Source organism: Pongo abelii, chromosome X, assembly GCF_028885655.2.
Source record: "Pongo abelii isolate AG06213 chromosome X, NHGRI_mPonAbe1-v2.0_pri, whole genome shotgun sequence".
In the NCBI taxonomy this organism is placed as follows: Eukaryota; Metazoa; Chordata; class Mammalia; order Primates; family Hominidae; genus Pongo; species Pongo abelii.
In genome coordinates, this window is record NC_072008.2 from 161,563,630 (window position 1) to 161,576,111 (window position 12,482).

Genomic DNA, 12,482 nt, shown 5'->3' on the forward strand with positions numbered 1-12,482 from the left:
TACCATCATCTCCTTTAACCAATGAAAACACATTGGCTTCTGTGAAATTGGTCACTTAATGTGTAGCATGTATCTAAACATCATCAAAAAGTACCATTTAATGGTTACACATAATGATTGTTTCCTATATGCCAGGTTCTGTTTGAAGTATTTACATAGATATCTCATTTCCTTCTCACAACTCTGGAATTAGTACTGTTATTTTCTAACCTCATTTTATAGAAACTGAGGCTCAGAAAGGTTAGTTTGCCCAAGGCCACATAGCTGGTAACTGGTAGAATAAGGAGCTAACTACTTATTAGCTATGTCGGATGATAACTTAATGTGACACAGCTTATGGTTTCATTTGTAATAAATTCAAAAAATAATAGCAGATTTCATAGGTGAATATTGAATCCATTAATCTCATAGTCTTTTTACATTTGAAAAATTTTATAGCACCATATAGCAAATATAGAACAGCACATTTAACAGGTGTACATTTTAGCAAATACTTAGAGTGAACACCTATGTAACAACTGCTAAGGTTAAAAAAAACATGGCTAGCACCCTAGAAACTCGGGAGGTTATTAAGCAGTTATTTCATTGCTTCTCTTTGTAGTTTTAACACCAGTTATGTCACTAAATAACATACTGTGGTTTACCTGGTTTCCAACTTAAAGTAAATGCAATCAGTATGTATTCTTTTGAGTCTTGCTTTTTTCGCTCAACCTGATGTTTCATATATTCAACTACATTGTGTATAGTTGTAGTTTCTTCACTTTCACTGTATTTTGAGTTCCATTATGTGAATATACCATGGTATATCCAGTTGATGACTGATATTGGAGTTGTTTCCATTTTTGGCTAATACTATGCTGATATGAGTATTAGATTTCCCAGTGTATATGTGCATACATTTCTGTAGGGTCTGTACCTAGAAATTGCTAGGTAATAGGTATAGGTATCTTCACCTTCACTAAATAATGTCAAACCACCTTCCAAAACTGTTTTTAACAGTTTACAGTCCCAGCAACGACCGAATGAACCTGTTGTTCTACATGGTGGCACTTGATTTTGCCAGGCTATTAAATTTTTAAAAAATTAGTTAATTTTTCCTTAGCGAGGTAATCAAGTTAAATCCAGACTGTTAAAATTTTGCCAGTCTGGTAGTTAGGTAGTCGCGTTTCATGGTGGCTTCATTTACATTTCCCTGAGTAGGAGTGACATTGATCAACTTTTACGTATGTTTGTTGACCATTTGGATCTCCTCTTTCAGTTCCACTCTAGTGTTTTTCCTCTGAAGTTGTCATTCTTTCCCTTGTTAAGCTGTAAGAGTTCTTTATATATTCTGAATATTCTCAGTCCTTTGTTAGTTGTGTGTATTATAGATATTTTCACTCATTCTGTGGTTATCTTTTTGTTTTATGGTATCTTTTGATGAACTGAAGATCTTATTTTTAATATAGTCAATTTTATCAATCTTAACCTTAATGGTTAGTGATTTTTGTGACTTATTTAAGTAATCTTTGCCTACCCCATGTTTCAGAACTTTTATTATTTGACCTTTAACATTTAGATTTATTATCCACCTGGAATTGTTTTTGTGCTCAGTATGTGGTAGATTCCTTCTTTTCTTCCTCATGTGGAATATCCATTTGTCCCAACTTAATTTATTGTGAAAGCTATCCCTTTCCCCGCTGCTTTATGTGAGTGTGTGTGTGCATGCATATGTGAGTGTCTGCTATCTTGTTCTTTAGGAACATCTTGGCTATTTTCTTTATCTCTTAGTTTTTAAATTTAATAAATAGGTATATTATAAGTTGCACATATTGAAAGTATACAATTTGATAATTTTTACGTATGTACATGCCCATAAAACCATCACCACAGTCAAGATAGTGAACATACCTATCACTTCAAAAGCTGCTTTGTACCTCTTTGTAATTCCACGCTCTTTCCTTCATGCCATCCTCCCACCGCTGATCTGCTTTCTATTACTATAGGTTATGTTTTCTAGATTCTTTTTAGAAGTGGAATTACATAGTATATATTCTTTTTTGTCTGGCTTCTCTTATTCACCATAATAATATATTTTTTTGTTTTGAGACAGTCTTGCTCTGTTGCCCAGACTGGAGTGCAGTGGCACGATCTTGGCTCACTGCCTCCTGGGTTCGAGCAATTCTCCTGCGTCAGCCTTCACCATAATAATTTTGAGATAATCTGTGCTTTTCTGTTTATCAACAGTTCATTCCTTTTTATTGCTAAGTAGTACTCCATTGTATGGATGTACCACAATCTGTTTCTCCATCCACCTTTGATGGACATTTGAGTTTTTTTTTCACTTTTTAGCTATTACAGATAAAACTTCAAGTTTGTGTACAAGTGTACAAGTCTTTGTATGAACATATGCTTTCATTTCTTTTGGGTAAATATCTAGGAATAGTATGGCTGAGTCACGTAGTAAGTGAATGTTCTAAATTTACAAGTACCTGCCAGTTTTTAAAGTGCCTGTACCATCTTACATCTCCAACAGCAATGTGTGAGGGTTCCAGTTCCTCTGCATCCTCACTAACACTTGGTATTATCTTTTTGATTACAACCATCTTAGTGGGTATGAAGTTGTATCTCATTGTGGTTTGAATTTGCATTTCTCTAATGACTAATGATGTTGAGCATTTTCATGGGCTTATTTTTTGCCATTCATATATCTTTGATGACTTATTTGTTCAAATCTTTTCCACATATTTTTATTGGGTTGTTGGTTTTCTTTCATTGCTGAATCGTGAGAGTTCTTTAAGTATTCTGGATAGAACTCTTAGATATGTGATTTGCAAATATATTACTTCTCTGTAGCTTTTCGTTATCTGAACTGTACCTTTCAAAGAGCAGAAGTTCTTAATCTTGAAGTGCAACTCTTTTGTAGCTCCAGCTTTTGGTGTCATGTCTGAGAATATTTGCCTAATCCAGGGTCACCAAGATTTTCTCTCGCTTTTTCTAGATGGTATATAGGTTCGGATTTTATATTTAGTTCTGTGATCCGTTTTGATTTACTTTTTGTATATAGTATAAGGTAGGAATCCAAGTTTTTTTGCGTATGGGTATCTAGTTGTCCCCACATTTGTAAAAAAGACTGTCTTTTTTTCCACTGAATTGTCTTTACACCTATGTTGAAAATCAGTTGACTATATGTTTTTGAGCTCTTTGTACTGCCAAATTGATCTAGGTGCCATTATCATGCTGTTTTGATTACGGTAACTTAGGTAATGTAAGTCTTGAAATTTTGTTTTTCATCAAAGCTATTTTGAGTATTCTAGGTATTTAGCATTTCCATCTGAATTTTATCTTGTTTTTATACACTCCTCTATATGAATTTTAGAATTAGGTTGGTGCCAGTTTCTGCCAGACACCTGATGAGATTTTGACTGGGATTGCGTTGATCCATAAACATTGGTGTATCTCTCCAATTTGTTTAGGTTTTCTTTAATTTCTCTCAGCAATGCTTTGTAGATCTTACACATCTTATATCAGATTTATTCCTAAGTATTTTATATTTTTGATACCATTATAAATGGTATTACTTTTAAAATTTCAAGTTGCCATTGTTCATTGCTTGTATAGTATATAGAAATGCAATAGTTTTTTTTTGTATATTGATCTTGTATATTGTAGTCTTGCTAAAGCCACCTACTAGTTGCAGAGTTCAGGGGTCCCCAAGACCACCATCATGTTTGATAATTCTCTAGGAGAGTTCACAGAACTCAGAGCTGTTCCACTCAGGGTTATTTTTTTATTTTTTATTTTTTTAACAGAAAATGATACAGATTAACTCAGCCAAGGGAAGAGGCACATGGAATAGAGTACTGTGGAGTCTTTATATTTATATTTATTTATTTTTTTTGAGACATAGTCTCACTCTCTCACCCAGGCTAGAGTGCAGTAGTGTGATCTCGGCTTACTGCAACCTCTGCCTCCCGGGTTCAAGCAATTCTCCCACCTCAGCCTCCCAAGTAGCTAGGACTACAGGCGTGAACCATCACACCGGGCTAATTTTTGTATTTTTAGTAGAGTCAGGGTTTCACCATATTGTCCAGGCTGGTCTCGAACTCCTGACCTCAAATGATCTGCCTGCCTCAGCCTTCCAAAGTGTTGGGATTATAGGTGTGAGCCACCACACCCAGCTGAGTCTTTACATGTAAAGTAGGTTTCTTGTAGGTTCCATATAGGTGGTTGTTAATTTTTTAGAATCCAATTTGACAGTCTCTTCCTTTAAATTAGGGTGCTTAGACTATTTACATTTAAGTTTATTTTAAAAATTCTTTTAATTGACTAGTAAAAATTGTAGGTTGGGTGCAGTGGCTCACACCTTTAATACCAGCACTTTGGGAGGCTGAGGTGGGTGGATCATTTGAGCTCAGGAGTTTGAGACCAGCCTGGGCAACACGGCGAAACCCCATCTCTACAAAAAATAGAAAAATTAACCGGGCATGGTGGTGTGCACCTGTAGTCCCAGCTACTTGGGAGGCTGAGGTGGGAGGATGGCTTGAACCTGGGAGGGGGATGTTGTAATGAGCCAAGATCATGCCACTGTACTCCATCCAGCCGGGGTGACAGAATGAGACCCAGTCTCAAAAAGGAAACAAAACAGCAACACCAAAATTGTATTTATTTGTGGCGTACATGATGTTTTGATATATGTATACGTTGTGGAATGGCTAAATCAAGCTATTTAACATGTATTACCTCACATACTAACCATGTTTTTGTGGTGAGAACACTTAAAACCTACTCTTATAGCAATTTTCAAATATATAATATGTTGTTATTAACTGTAGTCACCATGATATACAGTAGATATCCTAAACTTCTTCCTCCTAACTGGAATTTTTGTGTCCTTGACCAACATTTCCCCAACCACCCCACAACCTTTGGTCACCACCATTCTCTGTTTCTATGAATTTGACTTTTTTAGATTCCACATATAAGTGAGACCATTTGGTATTTGTCTTTCTGTGCCTGACTTATTTTACGTAGCATAATGTCCTACAGGTTAATCCATGTTGTCACAAATATCAAGATTTCCTTTTTAAGGGTTGAACAGTATTCCATTATGTAATATACTACATTTTCATTATCCATCTTTTGATGGACACTTAAGTTGTCTATATCTTGCATATTGTGAATAGTTGCAGTGAACATCGGAATGCAGATACCTCTTTAATGTACTGACTTCATATCCTTTGGCTGTATACCCAGTAGTGTGATTGCTGAATCATATGTTATTAGTTCTACTATTTTTAATTTATTGAGGAGTCTCCATACAGTTTTCCATAATGGCTCTACTAATTTACATTCCTACCAACAGTGTACAAAGATTTCCTTTTCTCTACATCCTCACCAACACTTGTTATCTCTTGTCTTTTTGATGATAGCCATCCTAACAGGTGTGAGGTGATATCTCATTGTGGTTTGCATTTTCCTCATGATTAGTGATGTTGAGCATTTTTTTTATATACCTTATTTATTGGCCATTTGTATGTTTGTATGTCTTCTTCTGAGAAATGTCTATTCAGGTCCTTTGCCCATTTTTAAATCAGGTTGTATTTTTACAATTGAGTTGTTTAATCCCTTGTATATCTTTTATATTAATCTCTTATCAGATATATGCTTTGCAAATATTTTCTCCCATTCTTTAGGTTGTCTCTTCACTCTGTTGATTCCTTTGCAGTACAGAAGCTTTTTAGTTTTATGTAATCCCATTTGTCTATTTTTGCCTTTTGTTGCCTTTGCTTTTCGGGTCATATCCAAAAAATATTTGTGCAGACCAGTGTCATGGAGCTTTCTCCCTGTTTTCTTCTAGCAGTTTTACAGTTTCAGGTCTTATATTTAAGTATTTAATCTGTTTCCAGTTGATTTTTGCAATGGTTTGAGATGAGGGTCTCTTTTGCATGTGGATAAACAGTTTACTTAGGACCATTTTTTGAAGAGACTATCCTTTCCCTGTTGTGTGTTCTTGGCATCTTTGTCAAAAATCAGTTGACTGTAAATACATGGATTTATTTCTGGGCTCTCTATTCTGATCCGTTGGTCTATGTGTTTGTTTTTAATACCAGGACCATGTTGTTTTGGTTACTATAGCTTTGTAGTATATTTTGAGATCAGGTAGTATGATGATGCCTCCAACTTTGTTCTTTTTGCTCAAGATTGCTTTGGCTATTAGGGGTCTTTTGTACTTCCATGTGAATTTTAGGATTTTTTTTCCTCTTTCTGTGAAAAATGTCATTGGAATTTTGATGTGGATTGCATTGAATCTATGGATTGCTTTGGGAGGTATGGAGATTTTAGCAATTTTAATTCTTCCAATTCATGAACATGGAATATCTTTCTGTTTGTTTGTGTTGTCTTCAATTTCTTTCATCAGCCTTCTATAGTTTTCAGTGTATGGACCTTTTGCCTTCTTGGCTAGATTTATTCATAAGTGTATATATTTTGTAAGTGGGACGTTTGTTTTTGTTATTACTGGGTTCAAAATTACCATCTTGGTATTTAATCTGTTCTTTGTTTTCATTTTTTGCTTTCTTTTGGATCAAGTATTTGTGTGTGTGTGTATAATATAAATATATATGTTATATATGTGTGTATAATATAAATATATATGTTATATATGTGTGTACATATATACTGAGGTGAAATTCACATAACATAAAACTAACCATTTTAAAGTGAATAGTACAACTTAGTACATTCATAATATTGTACAACCACTGTCTCTATATGGTTTTAAAATACTTTTATCACCTCCAAGTAAAACTGAGTACCCATTGAGCAGTTACTCCTAATTCTTCCTTCCTACAACTCCTGGCAACCACAGTCTGCTTTCTGTCCTTATGGATTGACCTATTCTGAATATTTCATATAGATTGAATCATGCAATGGGTGAACTTTCGTGCTTGGCTTCTTTCACTTAGCATAATGCTTTTGAGGTTCATGCATGTTATAGTGTATATATATTGCTACTTCATTCCATTTTATAGCTCAATAGGATTCACTGTATGTATATGCCACAGTTTGTTCATCCATACATCTGTTGGTGGACATCTGGAGTGTTTCCACCTTTTGACTGTTGTGAATAATGCTGCCATGAACATTGGGTATAAGTATTTTTTCAATACCTATTTTTAGATCTTCTATTTTTTTGTATATACCCAGGAGTGGAATTGTTGGATCATATGATAATGCTATGTTTACTTTTTTGAGGACCCACCTAACTTTTGAGCATCTTTTCATGTACTTCCTGGCCATTTGTATATCTTCTCCAGATAAATGTCAACTCAAGTCCTTTGCCCATTTTTTAATTGGGTTTATCTTTTTGTTATTGAGTTGTAAGAGTTCTTTATATGTTCTGGATTCTAGACCCTTACCAGACACGATTTGCAAATATTTTGTCCTGTTCTCTAACTTGTCTTTTCACTGTTTTGATAATGTTCTTTGATACAAGAAAGTTTTTAATTTTGATGAAGTCCAATTTATTTTTAATTTTGATGAGGTCCAATTTATTTTTTTTGTTGCTTAGATCAAATATTTTCAATTCCGTTTTCATAATTCTATTTTCATGGATATTTTCATAATTACGTTTATGTCCTTTGTTGGCTTATTAGCTATAACTATTTGTTGTGTAATTTTAGTGGTTGCTTTAGGGTTTATAGGAGACATCTTCTACTTGTAGTCTGCCTTCAAGAAATCTAACGCTTCATATATGATATAACAGTATGCTTCCATTTTCCCCTTCCCCCTTTGTTTTCATTGCTATAAATTTTACTTTTACATAAATTCATAATACATTCTTATTATTTTTGCATTAAATGTTGAATTTTTATAGTTTTTAATAACAAGAAGGAAGCCTTTCACATTTCACTCCATAGTTTCCATTTCTTGTGCTCTTCATGCCTTTGTGTGGATCCTGATTTCTATATGATATCATTTTCCCCTGCCTGAAAGACTTCCTTTAACATTTCTTATATTGCTGGTCTGCTGGGGATTTTTTTTTTTTCAGGTTTTGTATCTGTGAAAAAGGTCTTTATTTCATTTCTGTTTTTGCAAGATCACTTAGTGTAGAATTCTAGATTTACAGGGTTGTTGCTTTTTTTTCAGTACATTAAAAATGTTATTTCATTGTCTTTTGGCTTTGTATTATTTTCTGTGAGAAATGTGTTCACTTCAGACTTTATTCCTCTGTACCTAATACCTCTTTTTTCCCCCCTTCAGGCTCCTTTTAAGATTTCCTCTAGGCCGGGCGCGGTGGCTCACGCCTGTAATCCCAGCACTTTGGGAGGCTGAGGCGGGTGGAACATGAGGTCAGGAGATTGAGACCATCCTCACTAACACGGTGAAACCCCGTCTCTACTAAAAAATACAAAAAATTAGCCGGTCGTGGTGGCAGGCGCCTGTAGTCCCAGCTACTCGGGAGGCTGAGGCAGGAGCATGGCGTGAACCCGGGAGGTGGAGCTTGCAGTGAGCCGAGATTGTGCCACTGCACTCCACCCTGGGCGACAGAGTGAGACTCCATCTCAAAAAAAAAAAAAAAAAAGAAAGGAAAAAAAGATTTCCTCTTTACCATTTGTTTTAAGAAGTTTGTTTATGTTGTACCTTGCTACAGTTTTCTTTTTCTATCTTTTTTTTTTTTTTTTTTTTGAGATGGACTCTTTCTCTGTCACCCAGGCTGGAATGCAGTGGCATGATCTCAGCTCACTGCAACCTCCACCTCCCAGGTTCAGGTGATTCTTGTGCCTCAGCCTCCGGAGTAGCTGGGATTACAGGTGTGCACCACCGCGCCTGGCTAATTTTTGTATTTTTAGTAGAGATGGGGTTTCACCATGTTGGCCAGGCTGGTCTCGAACTCCTGACCTCAGGTGATCCTCCTGCCTCAGCCTCCCAAAGTGCTGCGATTACAGGTGTGAGCCACCATGCCTGGCCTTCTTTGTTTCTTTTGCTTAGATTTAATTGAGCTTTTTGGATCTGTGGATTTATAGTTTTCACGAAGCTTGGAATATTTTCTGTCGTCCTTCAAATATTTTTTTCTGTCCTCCTTCAGTGATTCCAATTACACATTTATTAGGGTGTGTGAAGTTTTTCCACAGTTCATTAATACTGCTTACTTTTTAAAAACTTTATTTTGAGATAATTGTAGATTCACATGCAGTTAGAAATAATCCATAGAGGTCTTATACCCATTCCCCAGTTCCCCCCATGGTAACATCTTGTCTAACTATAGTTCAGTATCAACCATTTTCATTTTTTTTGTCTCTTTTCTGTTTCATTTTTGATAGTTTTTATTGCTATTTCATGAAGTTTATTAATCTTCTACAGTGTCTAAACTGCTATATTTTTCGTCTCAGACATTGTAGTTTTTATTTCTATAAGTTTGATTTGCATCTTTTTTTTGAGACTTTCTTGCTCTGTTGCTTAGGCTGGAGTGCAGTGGCACAATCACAGCTCACTGCAGCCTCTACCTCCTGGGCTCAAGAGATCCTCCCATCTCAGCCTCTTGACTAGTGGAACTGCAGGTGCATGCCACTGTGCCTGGCTAATTTAAAAAAGTTATTTTTAGAGAGATGAGGACTCACTATGTTGCCCAGGCTGGCCTTAAACACCTGGGCTCAAGCAATCCTCTTGCCTTGGCCTCCTAAAGTACTGGGATTACAGGCATGAGCCACTGTACCCAGCCAAGATTTGCATGTTTTTAAAAGAGCTTCCTTGCCTCTACTTATTATGTGCAATCTTTTCTCTAGCTTCTTGAACATATGGAATATAATTGTAATAACTTTTAATGCTTTTGTCTACTCATTTTTTCATCAGTATCATTTCTGGGTTTCTTTTAGTTTATTTTTTTTTTATCGTGGTATTTTTCTGCCTTGCAAGCCTGGTAGTTTTTAATTAGATGGCAGATATTATGAATTTTACTTCATTGGGTGCTAGATATTTTTTATTCTTATAAATGTGCTTGATTCTTGTTCTTGGATGCAGTTACTTAGAAATCACTTGATCTTTTTGGGTCTTGCTTTATTATTAGGCTTTATTTAAAATGTGTGTTTTGTTTTAAAAAGAGAAAAAGCCAGGTGTTATAAACAGTGCAACAATTTTTGTAACAGCAAAAATCTGTAATCATTCTAAATATGTATCAGTTACTCTGATTATACTTTAGTAAGTCTGAACAGTGGAATGCTCTTAAAATGGACCCTTATCATTTATTTACTGGTCCTACCACCCTTCCAATTTCAGAGTCACTTCAGAAATATACTGCCTGACATCTAACTTTTGTTTAAAAAAGATTAAAAGTCTTATGAGGTTCTCCATGCATTGTTGTATTTGTAGTTCTTTCTCTTACTGAGCTGAAATGTAATAAGGGGAGAACAGTAGACAATGAGGGTAGCGAGGTAATGGGAGACAAGATGTTAAGTGTAAGGTTTAACTTTCTCTCAGTGAGGAGGGAAGCTACTGGAAGGTTATGAGCAGAAGTGTACCTTGATCTTACATTTTAGAGCAGGGGTCAGCAAAGTTTTTCTGTAAAGAGCCCATATGGTATATATTGTAGGCTTTATGGATCACACAATCTCTGTTGCAACTTGATTTACAAAGAGACATCTGGCAGGATTTGGCTCCCAGGCTGCGGTTTGTTGACCCCTGTTTTAGGACTGTATGAGCTGCTATATTGAGAATAGATTCTAGGGGGCAAAAGTGGAGGTAAGGAGTCCAGATGAGGAGCTGTAACAGTAACCTACATCAGAGATCATGGTATAGACCCAGCAGATAGAAAGAGAATACACAGAGCAAAGAGGTTCTAGGACTGAGCCTCGCAACAACCTAACATTCAGAAGTCAGAAAGAGGAGGACTCAGCAAAATTGTCTGATAAGGAATGCCCAGTGATATATGAGGAAAACCAAGAGAGAATGGTATTTCAGAGCAAAAAGATGTCAAGGAGGAGAGAGTACAATAGCAGAACAACAAATTTAAATTCCCTGATTTAAAAAATGGGGAAAAGACCTGAACAGACGTTTCCCCAAAGAAGGCATAGAAATGGCCACCAGAGGTATATGAAAAGATGCTTAGCATCACCAATTATCAGGGTAATGTAAATTAAAACCACAATGAGATATCAACTGACACTTGTTAGAATGGCTGTTATCAAAAAGACAAGAGATAATTGTTGATGAGGGTGTGGAGAAAAAGGAACCCTAGTACACTGTTGGTGGGAATGTAGATTGGTACAACCATTATGGAAAACAGTATGGAGGTTCCTAAAGAAATTAAAATTAGAACTACCATGCGACCCAGCAATTCCTCTTATGAGTATATACCCCAAGGAAATGAAATCACCACCTCATAAAGATATCTGCCCTCTCATGTTCAGTGCAGCATTAATTTATAATAGCCAAGATATGGAAACATCCTAAGTGTCCATCAGTGGATGAATGGATAGAGAAAATGTGTATACAATGGGATACTATTTAGCCTTAAAAAAGGAGATTGTGCTGTTTGCCATAGCATAGATTTTGGAGGACATTATGCTAAGTGAAATAAGCCAGACATAGAAAGACAAAATACTGCATGATCTCATATGCGCGGGGAAAAAGTCATATATACAGTTGTATCATATAATAAATATAAAGAAATAAAACTGGTTACCAGGGATAGGATGGGAGGAAATGGGAAGATGTAGGTCAAAGGATACAAAGTAGCAAATATGTAAGAGGAGCAAGTCTAGAGATCCAATGTACAGCATGAGGACTGCAGCTAATGCAATTGTATTGCCTTAGGGATTTCTGTGAATTAAGTGGATTTTAGCTGCTCTTATCACAAAAAAGTAACTATGTGAGATGATAGATATATTAATCTGATTCATTATAGTGACCACTTTACTTGTCTATATGTATCCCATAACATCATGTTGTAAACCTCAAATATACACAATAAAATTCCTTTTTTAAAAAAAGGAGAGAGTAATCAACTGTGTCAAAAGCTGCTGTAAGTCAGATGAGATTAAAGCTGAGAAATGAACACTAGTATTTGGTAAGGTCAAGATCAGTGGTAACCTTGATAGGAATGGTTTCATTGAAGTCATGGGACAAGAGCCTGAATGGTGTAGATGTGAGAGAATATGGACACAGGACGAAAGAGACGGCCTCAAAGTAGTTTTGCTGTAAAGGAGAGCAGAGAAAAGGGAAGGTGGCTGGAGAATTGGAGTCTAGGGAGGATTTTTTCAACAATGGTTAATGATTACAGCTGATATGTGTTCAGCAATGAACACAACAAAATCTCTGCCTTCATGAAGCTTACATTTTAGTATCGGGTGGGGGCAGGAAGATAGACAATAATAAAGAAATGCATAATTGTATTAAACTGGCTACGAGATGTTGCCACTCAGATATCATATGGACATTTTGCATTCAACATATTCAAAATGACATTATCTCCTCCCCTCCCTTCCCCCACCTTTTCCTCTATT

At 35.9% G+C, this 12,482-nt stretch overlaps 1 protein-coding gene across 1 annotated transcript in view; it reads left to right on the plus strand.

The window, feature by feature from the left end:
- FUNDC2 (FUN14 domain containing 2) overlaps window positions 1–12,482 on the plus strand; it is a 31,650-nt gene that overhangs the window by 6,932 nt on the left and 12,236 nt on the right. The gene's annotated exons all lie outside the window — the stretch shown is intronic.